At 40.3% G+C, this 14,049-nt stretch overlaps 1 protein-coding gene across 3 annotated transcripts in view; it reads right to left on the bottom strand.

The window, feature by feature from the left end:
- The window catches only part of LOC115217025 (protein MON2 homolog), a 794,357-nt gene extending 781,700 nt beyond the window's left edge, over positions 1 to 12,657 (bottom strand). For all 3 annotated transcript variants that reach the window (XM_036507025.1, XM_029786561.2, XM_036507026.1), the window contains exon 1: positions 12,313 to 12,657. The gene's annotated coding sequence lies outside the window, so the exon portion shown is untranslated. The remainder of the gene's footprint in view (positions 1 to 12,312) is intronic.
- Positions 12,658 to 14,049: the final 1,392 nt, after the last annotated feature.

Genomic DNA, 14,049 nt, shown 5'->3' with positions numbered 1-14,049 from the left:
CATCGTTTAACGTCCGTTCTCCATGCTAGCATGGGTTATATATATATGTATGTATGTGAGTGGATTTGGTAGACGGATATATTATATGTGTGTGTGTGTGTGTTTGTTTGTATATGTTTGTGTCTGTGTTTGTACTCCTAACATCGCTTGACAACTGATGCTGGTATGTTTATGTCCCCGTAACATAACGGTTTGGCAAGAAAGACTGATAGAGTAAGTACTAGGCTTACAAAGAATAAGTCCTGGGGTCGATTTGCTCAACTAAAAGGCGGTACTCCAGCATGGCCGCAGTCAAATGACTGAAACAAGTAAAAGAGTTAAAAGAGTATCTCCCAAATGGGATGGAAACTGTACTTCCCTTACTCCATAAAGCAATGCTCAGACTAAAACTTGATTACACCAGCATACTGTGATATTACAATAACACAGACATAATAAGCCACTTAATTATATCATGTACTGAATGTTGCATTAATTGTCACACAATGATATTTTAGTTTCAATATTTGCTCAACTGAAACACAAAAGCACGCATGAAGTGAGATGTTGGTATTGTAGTTTCCATGTGATTTTTCATCTTTTCATTCTTTCTTTTTCCCTGCATCTTTCTTTTATTGCTTTCAACAGTACCTGACATACAACTTTAGTGGAGGCGCAATGGCCCAGTGGTTAGGGCAGCAGACTCGCGGTCGGAGGATCGCGGTTTCGATTCCCAGACCGGTTGTTGTGGGTGTTTATTGAGCGAAAACACCTAAAAGCTCCACGAGGCTCCGGCAGGGGATGGTGGTGATCCCTGCTGTACTCTTTCACCACAACTTTCTCTCACTCTTACTTCCTGTTTCTGTTGTACCTGTATTTCAAAGGGCCGGCCTTGTCACTCTCTGTGTCACGCTGACTATCCCCGAGAACTACGTTAAGGGTACACGTGTCTGTGGAGTGCTCAGCCACTTACACGTTAATTTCACGAGCAGGCTGTTCCGTTGATTCGGATCAACCAGAACCCTCGTCATCGTAACCGACGGAGTGCTTCCCACATACAACTTTATCGTGGCAATCTGTCAGTTATGACGACAAGGGTTCCAGCTGATTTGATGAACTGCCTGCTCATGAAATAAACGTGCAAGTGGCTGAGCACTCCAAAAACGTGTGTACCCTTGACACACCGTAAATCCTCGAGTATAACCCGCATTTTCCCCCAAAATTTAAAGGTCGAAATCCCTAGTGCGTACTATATACGAGGTTAAAAATGAAAATTATTTTCTAAGCAATGTCCGAGACTCTATTTGCTGTCCGGCAATGTCTATTCAGACGCATTTTGTGATGTTGGGTGTAAAAATACCTTAAGCTAAGCCTGAAAGCAATGAAGTCATAAAAGAATCATCCATAACTTGCAGTAAGCAACATTTATTAAATGTGTGTGTGTATAAAAGGGTAAAGACACCCTTCAGCCATGAATGACCATGGGATTGCACCAAGAAAGTTCCCTTCAGAGGCACAAATCTGGGCAAGATTGTTTATGGATGACCAGCAGATGCCCATGCATACCAGCCTCACCTCTCCACGCCATTGATGTTATCCTGGGGAAAGACAAACAAAGGCTGACCACAGCTTGGCACTAGTGAACTTGAGCATCATGAAATCAAGTGTCTTGCTCAAGAACACAACACACTGCCCAGTCCGGGAACTGAACTCACTACCTCACGATTGTGAGCCTGACACTCTAACCATTGCACCATGTGCCTTCACCATATACTTATATTCAACAGGCTTCTTTCAGTTTCTATCTACCAAATCCACTCACAAGGCCTTGGTCAGCCTGGGGCTAGAGAACAAGATATTTGCCCAAGGTGTCACACAGTGGGACTGAACCCAGAACTATGTGGTTGCGAAATAAACTTCATACCACACAGCCATACCTGTGAAGAAGGAAGAAGCACTCCGTTGTTTACGACAACAAAGGTCCCAGCTGAAACGATCAACAGAACAGCCTGCTTGTGAAATTAATGTGCAGGTGGCTGAGTACTCCACAGACATGTGTACCCTTAATGTAGTTCTCAGGAAGATTCAATGTGACACAGAGTATGACAAGGCTGGCCCCCCTTGTATAACAGGTACGATTTCATTTTGCCAGCTGAGTGGACTGGACCAACGTGAAATAAAGTGTCTTGCTCAAGGACACAACACGTCACCAGGAATTGAACTCATGACCTTGCGATCGTGAACTGAATGCCCTAACCACTAAGCCACATGCCTTTACCTTTTCAGACTACAATAAATGCTGAAGTATATTTGCATACCATGTTGAGTCAAAAGTTATTTTGGGATTTTCAATGATGTCTCTTGGCAACTTGTATCTTCCATGTTATATCATTATTTTGATACAACTTGTTGTCCAATCACTTCTGAATTGTTTCTTCTTTATTTTCAAATATAACAGACTAGCAGTATCGCTTGGCGTTGCTCGGGTTTGTTTTGATCCTTTAGAATTGGAATTTTTGAAAAGTAAAAATCTTGCATTATGTAGCTTGTTATTCCCTTTAAGTGAACATTTTTCTGGTTGAAATACACCGAAAAATGGTGACACAGCAGACAAAAAGTCGTAAAAAATAGGGATTTTCATAGAAAAAAAAGCACCTTTTTGATATAAATAATTTTTGGTGTTAACATGGTCCAATTTGAATTTTATCTTCTACGGAATGAAGAGCAAGCCTTCTTCTATCATACTCTCAATTTTGGTCAACTTGTGTCGCAGGGTCTCGGAGGAGATAGTGTTAGCTGAAGGCTACCAAACCTGCCACACACAGACAACTTCAGCTTTATATATATAGATTAACATCAATTGTGTGTTCTTTATTTTACAGCTTCAATAATAAGCGGTGAAAAAATTGCAATCAGAGCCATTTTATGCCACCTTTTGGCTGACTGCAAGGGCAGAGGCAAAAGAAATTAATGATGTTGAAGCCCTCAGGAACTGTCAATGAACATGTAACATAAAACTGGTTCAGACATTTCAAGGAAGGTGACACCAGACTCAAAGACAAACCAAGGTCAGAGAGACCTTCTGTTGTGGAAGATTAGGCCTTGCTTGAAAAGGTTGTACAACAGCTAAGCACAAGCCCTCATACATTGTCAGCAGAACTTGGCCCTTCACAAAGCACCTTCAATCGACACCTCCATAAGCTCGGCCTTGTGAATAAATGCTGTTGAGAAGCTCCTCGTGAAATGACCAATGACCAGGCTCAATAACATGTGAATATTAGCAAACAACTACTACCAAATGCTCAAAATGCCCAATTATATAGCAAGCTGATATACATATATTTATACACACCTTGTAGGTATGTGTGTGTGTGTGTATATATGTATTTACATTTATAGACATTTTGTATGTTTGCGTGTATATGTGTGTATATTATTACTGACATGTCTAGACATGTGAAATCAATAGCTAACTGTTACACATATATTTATACACACCTTGCAGGTGTGTGTGCGTGTATTTACATTTATACATACATCTAAATACACCTTGCATGTTTGTGTGTGTGTGTATATTACCAATGACATTTTTATGTGAAACATATAGCTACCTGGTGGACAGTAATCTCTCAACTATCGCAGGAGTTATGTTCCAAAACCTCCCACTGAAATAATTAAATTCTAAAAAGATATAAATACCTATCGGCTGCAGAAACCTGTGATGTACTGAGGAGTCCCAATATATATTTACATATCACCGTGACCGACCAGGCTATCAGATGTTGCTACACATCGCTGGTCACAATGCACTTTGCATTGTTTTAGCCTTTCAAATGACGCCACCCCACTGGCTAAGCAAGCAGGCCAACAGAAGAAAGAGTGAGAGAAAGTTGTGGCGAAAGAGTACAGCCGGGATCGCCACCAGCCCCTGCTGGAGCCTCATGGAGCTTTAGGTGTTTTTCGCTCAATAAACACTCACAACACCTGGTCTGGGAATTGAAACCGCAAGTCCGTTGCCCTAACCGCTGGGCCATTGCAGCTCCACATATTACATATATATTTACATATATCAGCCAGAAAAATCTGCATTGTACTGAGTGAATGATGGGTGAACCACGACATGGTGAGGGATTAATAAAAATAATAAATGCGCCCTTTTAAAGCCTAACCAGGCTCATGGGCCCAGTTTCCCAGTTTCAATGGCGTATGTGTTCCCCAGCTGGACGAGACGCCAGTCCATCACAGCATTACTCATTTTTGCCAGCTCAGTGGACTGGAGCAACATGAAATGAAGTATTTTGCTCAAGAACACAACGCGTCGCCCAATCCAGGGATCGAAACCACAATCTTATGATCATGATGCTGACACCCTAACCACTAAGCCACGCGCCTCCACATGGTGAGGGATTACTGTACATATATCTATAGACACCTTGTGTGTGTGTGAGCATATGTATGTGTGTGTGTGTGTGTGTGTGTGTGTGTAAGGTTCAGTCACACTGAATACCACTTTGTGCAAGTGTCCTCTCGTATAGTCGTAGGCCAATCAAAGCCTTGTGTGTGGATTGAGTGGATGGGAACTGAAAGATGGGAATAAATACATGTGTGAATGTGTGTGTGTGTGTGTGTATGTGTGTGTGTGTGAGTGCGTGTGTGAATGTCATCTTCCTGGTGAGACACCTTCAGAAGTACTTAGCTAGGAGCAGACAGTCATTAGCCTAGAGAAGGCCTTTGACTGGTTTCCCATACTCTGTAATTTGGTGGTTGCTAAGGAAGCTATGAAATGCCTTAACCCTTTTGGTACCAACCTGGCTTAAACCAGCTCTGGCTCTGCTGTACAAATGTCTTGTTTTCAAAAGTTCTGAATTAAAATCTGAATTAAAATCTTCCACTAAACCTTAGTCACAATTTATGTTCCTAACACTAGCTTAATGATAACTAAATCATCTTAATAAATTATTTGCTATATTTGGAGTAATTGAAAGAAACACAGAGCATCTCAAAATAAATACAGTAACGAAAGGGTTAAGAGGGCTGTGCACATCATGTACAGAAGCACAGTCAGCAAGGTGAGAATCAACAGTCAGATCAATGGTGAACTTAGCATGCATGAAAGGATCAATCAGGGGCAATTTACCACATGTGTGTGTGTGAGAGAGAGAATATACTTGTTCTGTCTTGTTTTGACAATACAAGCTAATTTAAGCAAACATCACTATCATACAATCAGCAGTCTGTTTGCAATCTTTCATGAAAATCATGTCCAACAATTGTACTGTTCATGTTCAAAGCACATGGGGAAATCTTACACCACTTGTCAAAAAAAGCGAGGGTTAGTGACAGCAAGAGTGTCCAGCCATTAAAAAAATCTGCCTCGATGGATTTTGCCTAACCCATAAAATGCACAAGAAAGTGGATGTTAAAACAAGGAGGAGGAGGTACATAGGATAAATGCTAATAACTCACATCATTGATCTAGTTTGGCAGGAAGGCGTCCTGCCCAATGATTAATGTAACAGTATCATTATCAAGTAGTACATGAACAAGGGAAACACGCAAAATCACCTCCCTCCGACAAGTCATCCTAACGAGACATCTGCGTTGGCTGGGTCATGCCCTCCGTCGTCAACCAGGAGAATTCATCTACGAAGCAATTGCCCCAGCTCCCCTTCAGGGTTGGCGAAAACGATGTGGTGGACAACGAAATTCCTGGCTGATGACAGTCAAGGCTGATCTGGAACCCAACTTGGGCCCCCATGTCTACGGCGTTCACCGCTGGAATAGGGAGTGATTGGAGATCACATGGTCGTTAGCCTCAAATCACCAGGCCTGGTCGGCATTTGTGAGAGATGCAGCATTGAGGATGAATGAAGTCAGCTCAACCCACCCCAGGTGAATGCTGTCTTAAGACAAGAGAAAACAAGATTACTGAAAGACAACTACAGAGATATCAAATTTTTTTAATGCCCTGGTAGTTAAATTTTCTATATAATTCTCATAAACAGGTTATGAAAGTTATAAGAAGAGTTATTGCATAATTGATTAAGAACAGAATTAACTTGGATGAGATGCAGTTTGGTTTTATGCCAGAAAGTGGTACTACTGATGTTATCTTCCTGGTGAGACACCTTCAGAAGTAAATGGCTAGGAGCAGACAGTCATTAGCCTAGAGAAGGCCTTTGACTAGTTTCCATACTCTGTAATCTGGTGGTTGCTAAGGAAGCTATGAAATGCTTTAAGAGGGCTGAACACATCATGTACAGAAGCACAGTCGGCAAGGTGAGAATCAATAGTCAAATCAATGGTGAACTTAGCATTCATATAAGGATCAACCAGGGGCCATTTCTCAGCCAGGTCTTGTTGAATATAATTCTCGAGGCTGCAACTGAGGATTTTAATAGCATCTGTCCATGGGAATTCCTGTATACTGACATCAAAATAAATATCAAATGGAAATTGTAGTTGCGATACCTGTGCCGGTGGCATGTAAAAAGCACCAACCGAATGTGGCCAATGCCAGCGCCACCTTGACTGGCTTCTGTGCCAGTGGCATGTAAAAAGCACCAACGGATCCTGACTGCTGCCAGCCTCCCCTGGCATGTAAAAAGCACCCACTACACTCTCGGAGTGGTTGGCATTAGGAAGGGCATCCAGCTGTAGAAACACTGCCAGATCAGACTGGAGCCTGGTGCAGCCCCTGGCTACCCTGACCCCGGTTGAACCGTCCAACCCATGCTAGCATGGAAAACGGATGTTAAACTATGATGATGATGACCTACTTCTTATAGCTGAATCAGAAGATTTAGAGAAGAAATTCCAGAAAAGGAACAAAACCTTCAGAGTCCTCAAAAATAAAAAAATAAAACGAAAGAACTTAGCAAAATTTAAGTTTTTGTAAATAGCAAAGTGGACCAGACTGTTTCCATAAAGGAAATGGCCTTGCTGAGTATGTAGGAATTACATATGATGTACTGAATGTAACTACGTAAACTATGGATGAAAATAAAATGTTATGGAATCATAGACAAGATGACAAAGAAGGTAGCCTCCATATTGGAATAGTCTGTGGTAAGAATAGACATATAATTCTTTAGATTCTTCAAATGTTCAGAATGGAAAGCTAACGGGAGCAGATGATACTTTTTGTTACCTTAATGACTTAATTAGCCATAAAGGTGGGTTTTCAGAAAGTATAGTAACCAGAGTAAAAATGAGGCTGAGAAAGTTCAGGGAGTTATTACTGCTCCTGGTAATAAAGGGTTTCTCTTTCTGAGTAAAGAGCAGTTGTATGATGCTTGGTGTAGGAAGTGTGAAATGGCATGGAAGTGAAACAGAGGCTTTGAATGTAGAAGGTTGGTCATGGTTGGAAAGGAATGAAGAGAGTACGCTATATCTGTTGTATCATATTCATCATCGTCGTTTAACATCCGCTTTCCATGCTAGCATGGGTTGGATGATTTGACTGAGGACTAGCGAACCAGATGGTTGCACCAGGCTCCAATCTGATCTGGCAAAGTTTCTACAGCTGGATGCCCTTCCTAACACCAACCACTTTGAGAGTGGAGTGGGTGCTTTTACATGTCACAGGCACGGGGGCCAGTCTGGCGGTACTGGCAACAGCCACGCTCGAAATGGTGTTTTTTACATGCCACCTGCACAGAAGTCAGTCCAGCGGCACTGGCAACAACCTCGCTTGAATGTTTTGCTCATGTGCCAGTAAGGTGACACTGGTAACAATCACGCTCAAATGGTGCTTTTTACGTGCCCACCAGCATATAAGTGACCAAATTAGCTGTGGAAGCGGATACTCTGAAAGAGTAGTTGTTAGAATAAGAACTAGCCGGGCAAAGTTGAGAGAGCTATTACCATTGTTGGTAAAACTGGGCCTCTCACTCAGTATGAAAGGCTAATTGTATGATGCCTGTTTTAAAACAGCTGTGCAACATGGTAGTGAAACATGGGTTGTGAATGTAGAAGACATGCAAAATTTTGAAAGAAATGGAGCCAGCAAAGTGGAGGAAAATTGAGTATAAGAGATATTAGAGAGTGTAGTGGGTGCTTTTACGTGCCACCGGCACAAGGGCCAGTCTGGCAGTACTGGCAATGGCCATGCTCAAATGGTGCTTTTTATGTGCCACCTGCACAGGAGCCAGTCCAGCGACACTGGCAACGACCTCGCTCAAATGTTTTTTCATGTGCCACCAGCACAAATGCCAGTAAGGCAATGCAGGTAACGATCACGCTCGAATGGTGCTTTTTACATACCACCGGCATGGAAGCCAGCTTGTTGCTCTGGCAATGATCACACTCGTATGGTACTCTTAGTGCTCCACTAGAACAGATGCCAGTCATCGAATTTGATTTTGATTTCGATATATATATATATATATATATATATATAGCTTTATGGCATATCGTCAGGTCCCAAAACCTATTGGCCTATGACCTCTTAAAAATATGGAGGAGCATTTCTGCCTCCCTAATTTTAAGTGGTCTTGGACCAACAGGTTTTGGGACCTGATGATACACCATAAAGCTAAACCCTTTATGGATGAGAAACCTAAGGTAATCCCATAAACTGGCCTTTCCAATTTTTAATATATATATATATATATATATATATATACATTAGCACATATGTATATAAATGTATGAGTGTGTGTGGAAAATTTTAACTATGTTGTATAAAACAAATTATCACAGGCATTTTAAAGTTCAGTTTTACAAGTGACATGGGTTGGATAGATCTGACGTACCAGCAAATAAAAGCATCAGATTAATCCAAGAGGAGAAACTAGACTGATGGTATAACATTCATCTCTTTCATCTCAGTATTGCAATGAAATAGCACAGATGCAACATAGAATCAAAACCTATAAACAAACATAAATCTACATCTTGGCACCACACTCTAAGACAAGTCAGGTGCAATTCCATTGCAAGTTGATGGAAAACTGCAACTGGCAACTATGTAATTCGGTACAACCAGCTCACAGCCGAGTAGTTGGTGACTCCACCACTAAGCTTACCCAGTAAGGACCATGTGTGAGGGCACCCAGCAGGATTATAAGACAAAAATCTGTCAAAAGCCAATGAGCTGTTTGAGTATGAACAGTACCCATATCCTGGAGGAGAAGGTGAGCATCACCATGGCTACCAAGTCAAAGAATGGATTAGCAGATAAACCAATATTTAATTCTACACAGAATTGGTCAAATGCATGAAGAAAGCAGAGAGAGATTGGTAAAAATAAAAATAAATAGAAACAAGGTGTTCCACAGATAGAGAAAATAGATCAGTGCACTATAACAAGAGAGCCTCTACACAATCGTTTGATCTGCTGGAAATAGCAACCATATCACCCTCAAATCACACCCTACTTCCTTAAAAAGAAATGACGAGGTTTTTGTTTGGGGTTTAGCCAGGAAGAGTAAGGCTCTTCACATGGTCTTTGCAGGTCTCTGACCCCTGTGAGATCGACTCGATTAATGTTCGATATATATATATACATAGGCGCTGGAGTGGCTGTGTGGTAAGTAGCTTGCTTACCAACCACATGGTTCCAGGTTCAGTCCCACTGCGTGGCACCTTGGGCAAGTGTCTTCTATTATAGCCCCGGGCCAACCAAAGCCTTGTGAGTGGATTTGGTAGACGGAAACTGAAAGAAGCCCGTCGTATATATGTATGTATATATATATATATGTGTGTGTGTGTATGTTTGTGTGTCTGTGTTTGTCCCCCTAGCATTGCTTGACAACCGATGTTGGTGTGTTTAAGTCCCCGTCACTTAGCGGTTCGGCAAAAGAGACCGATAGAATAAGTACTGGGCTTACAAAGAATAAGTCCTGGGGTCGATTTGCTCGACTAAAAGCGGTGCTCCAGCATGGCCGCAGTCAAATGACTGAAACAAGTCAAAGAGTAAAAGAGTAAAGAGAGAGACGGTGTGGTCACGCCCGGAACACCCTTCATCATAAGGTTAGCACAATCAAGTGTGACTGCTGACTAAGCAACAGTTACATTAAAAAACGAAACATGGATATCCATAAATGCATTTCACTGGAAATCACGTCCGACATTTTCGACTCCAGTCTGTGTGTTTGTCATTTTAATACATATCTGTTCTTTAATATTCCGCCAGCACCAGAAATGCAACAGGTAGGTGCAGGTAAGCCGTACATCAATGATTAGGTGCCCCTCCTCCGCCCACTAGTGTGCCAGAGTAGTAATGTCAATAGAAAATAAAAAATCCGTGTTAAGTTTTGTGATAGTTGCTTAATTTCAATTAAATCGGTAAGTTTGTGGGTGTCACATAATTTCGTTAATACCTATATTTGCCATCACAGTAATTTCAATATTTATACACGTCAAGGTAATTATTGAGATACGACTATATGTTAAATGCTGACTTTTCGAAAATTAAACGAAAACGAAACACCTAAAATAGACCTTTTAACACAAAATGCAATCAAAGAGAACCCTAACCCTAACCCCCTTAGGGAGCCGCGACGTAGCCTTTGGACTTGCTAGAAATAGCAGCCAAATCCTACTCAAATCGAACCCTATTTTCATTTTCAAAAATAAAGTTGAGTGTTTGGATGATGTAACAATCATCATAATACAAAACCGATGGGATGGACATGGTGGGAATGTTTTTTGATAAGAAGGGTTGCTCAATCGGGGTTGACAAGCTGAGCCCAAACAGTAACCGAAGTGTTTTATAATAAATAGGGAGAAATCGTTGATAATTTCAATAATAATAAAGTTTTTTTTTTTACAGTGACAATAGAGAATCAATTGTTACAAAAACGTGTTACACAATAAATAGTCCGTACGTGTGTGTATGTGTGTGAGTGTTATGTGTTGTTAGTAATTACGGAAATTAGACGTCGACGTTTTTTAACAAAGTTGGGTAGTTCCGCCCTTGTCCATTAAGTTTTTTGTTGGTCGGTCGACGAAGAGGCGGCGACCTATGTTGTGTACACGTTTAATCAGGCTGTCTGCTACTTTTTTTCAACTCAACAAGCTCTGAAATAGTTTCACACTAATTTACGATTTATATCCTTAAAAGAAAAGAGGGGGGAGGATCGAGGGGGGGGGAGTAGTTAATGGTTCTACTTAAGAACAGTGGTTCCCGGTGACGCGCACTCGCGGTAGTCGCGCGTCCGCGATAGCTAGTCGTGACTAGTCGATCCTACAACGACTACCTAAGCAAAGTAAATAAAACACAAAATAAATGATTTTTTTTACACAAAGTAAATAACATACAAAATCACAAAGTAAGGATCTACTAGTCACGACTAGCTAGCGACGATGCGCGAGTACGCGAGTGCGCGCACCGGGACCACTGTTCTCGAGTAGTACCCAAGTTAATTTATAGCACCACAAAGTCAACTGTCAATATACCACGTACTTCGAACGAAAATTATTACAGATCAGAAATAAGAGCACGAAGCAATTACATGATATCTATCTATATATATGTGTGTGGCAACAGATAACCTAAATGGTAGAAGGCGTAAGAGAAAAGATATTCTGCACACAGAAGGGAAAAACAATGACATAGGTGTGGTTTTAAATTTCGGTAATTGACACGGAGAGGGAGAGAAAGAACGAAATCAATGAGAGTTAACTTTTGGGGTGATGGCAACACGAGTTGGGAAAGAAAATAATTAGTGCGTGGAACAGTGGTCGCGTCCTTATTTTGAAAAATATACAAACATACATACATACATACATACACCTACATATATATATTTATATAAATAAGGATAAGTGGCTGCTATTTTCAGCATGGTGGTATCTCGTAGATACCCTAATTTATAATTTTAATCATATATATATATACACACACATACATATATATATACATACATACATATATACATATACATATATATATATACATATACATATATATATATATATATATATACATACATGCACACATACATACATACATGTATGTATGTATGTGTGTGTGTATGTATGATGTATGTATGTGTGTGTATGTATGTATGTATGCATGTATGATGTATGTATGTATGTATGTGTGTATGTATGTATGTGTGTGTGTGTATGTATGTATGTATGTATGTGTGTATGTATGTATGTGTATGTATGTATGTATGTGTGTGTATGTATGTATGTTGTATGTATATATATATATATATATATATAAACACACATACATGCACACTTAAGTTTAAAACATGTAAAAAGATGGCAATCAATGATTGCACACACATTCACTTCTAGAGTTTGTTTACTGTGAAATTTTTCCATGTTTATCACAAACAGAAACTTAATAGAATCGTTAAACAGATGTCAACCAACCTCCCAGTTTGTTTTCCTTCTCCGAGGGCGGCGCAAATCACACAATATACGGAGATATATGTGGAGGAAAAAAAAAAAGTATTGCCAGGCCAACCCCTTTGCGTAGATCACACAACTGCAACGAATTCTTAACTGGTGTTGATAATATATCCGGGCAGAAGCAATAAAATGTCGTAATTCATCAGTTAATCAATAGATAAGTTATTTAAAACTCCGACCGTCTTCATATCAGTGAAAAGGAAAGCTCTGACAGGGAGTGAACGGTAAAATGCGATCGGCGTGCGTTGTCAGATGCTCCCACAGACGTCCATGTTGTTACGGCCTTCGCCAAGCAGTTTCCCCGTTGCAATAAAAGTCTGGCGAAAGGGAGACTAATGCGATGCCAGAAACATCAAAACTGAAAGTAAAATTCACCAATGGTTTTGGGCGACTCGGCTCAGTCGTTAAGCACGCCGGACAAAATCATTAGCAATATATATATATATATATCTATTTCTTTGTTGTTGTTTTTTTTTTACTTCAATTTCTGCAATTTCAACCAATCACTGACGTCTATTGAGGTAAAAAAAAAAACATTCTGTGCCGTATGAATACGTCCCTCGTTTAAGAAACAGATTGGGTTTATTTACATTTCTGAAGAAAAAAAGATACCCTTCCCCCCACCCCTAATTCTAACCTTAACCCTAACCCTAACTAATCCTAACTAACCCTAACCCTAAAACAGATTGAAATGCAATAGATCGATACTAGGGTCATAATTATGGGTGACAAGGGGCTACACACAGAGAGGACAAACAAGGACAGACAAACAGATAAGTCGATTATATCGATCGCAGTGCGTAACTGGTACTTATTTAATCGACCCCGAAAGGATGAAAGGCAAAGTCGACCTCGGCGGAATTTGAACTCAGAACGTATCAGCAGATTCATACCTATTTCTTTACTACCCACAAGGGGTTAAACACAGAGAGGACAAACAAGGACAGACAAACAGATTAAGTCGATTATATCGATCCCAGTGCGTAACTGGTACTTAATTTATCGACCATGAAAGGATGAACTGCAACGTCGACCTCGGCGGAATTTGAACTCAGAACGTAACGGCAGACGAAATACCGCTAAGCATTAGCAATATATATCTTCCGGCCTTACGTTCTGGGTTCAAATTCCGCCCAAGTCCACTTCGCCATTTAAATTTTTGAAACCGACTTAATAAGTACCAGTCGGATCTTTTCACTTTGACCGGCAGATTTTTAAAGTGAAAAGATCCGTTTTACGTAACACATTCTACCAGTATACGAAGTTTAAAAGTGTTTAGGGATCTTTTCGGTTTGAACGGCAGTTTTTTCTAGCGGTGTCATATGAAATTGTCACACATAATTATGACCCGAGTATCGATCTATTGCATTTCAATCTGTTTTAGGGTTAGGGTTAAGGTTAGGATAAGTGGTGGGGAAGGGTATCTTTTTTCTTCACAAATGTAAATAAACCCAATCTGTTTCTTAAACGAGGGACATATTCATACGGCACAGAATGCTTTTTTTACTTCAATGGACGTCATTGATTGATTGTAATTGCAGAAATTGAAGAAAACAACAACAAATATCTTACAAACTATAGAATTTTCTCAATAAAGCCAAGAGAAAAACATGTTTTATAAACACATTCTACCAGTATACGAAGTTTAAAAGTGTTTAGTTACGTGGAAATTATTTTTAAAAACTGCCGTTCAAACTG

This window comes from Octopus sinensis, linkage group LG11 (assembly GCF_006345805.1).
Source record: "Octopus sinensis linkage group LG11, ASM634580v1, whole genome shotgun sequence".
NCBI lineage: Eukaryota > Metazoa > Mollusca > Cephalopoda > Octopoda > Octopodidae > Octopus > Octopus sinensis.
This window is presented reverse-complemented; position numbering and strand designations above follow the sequence as displayed.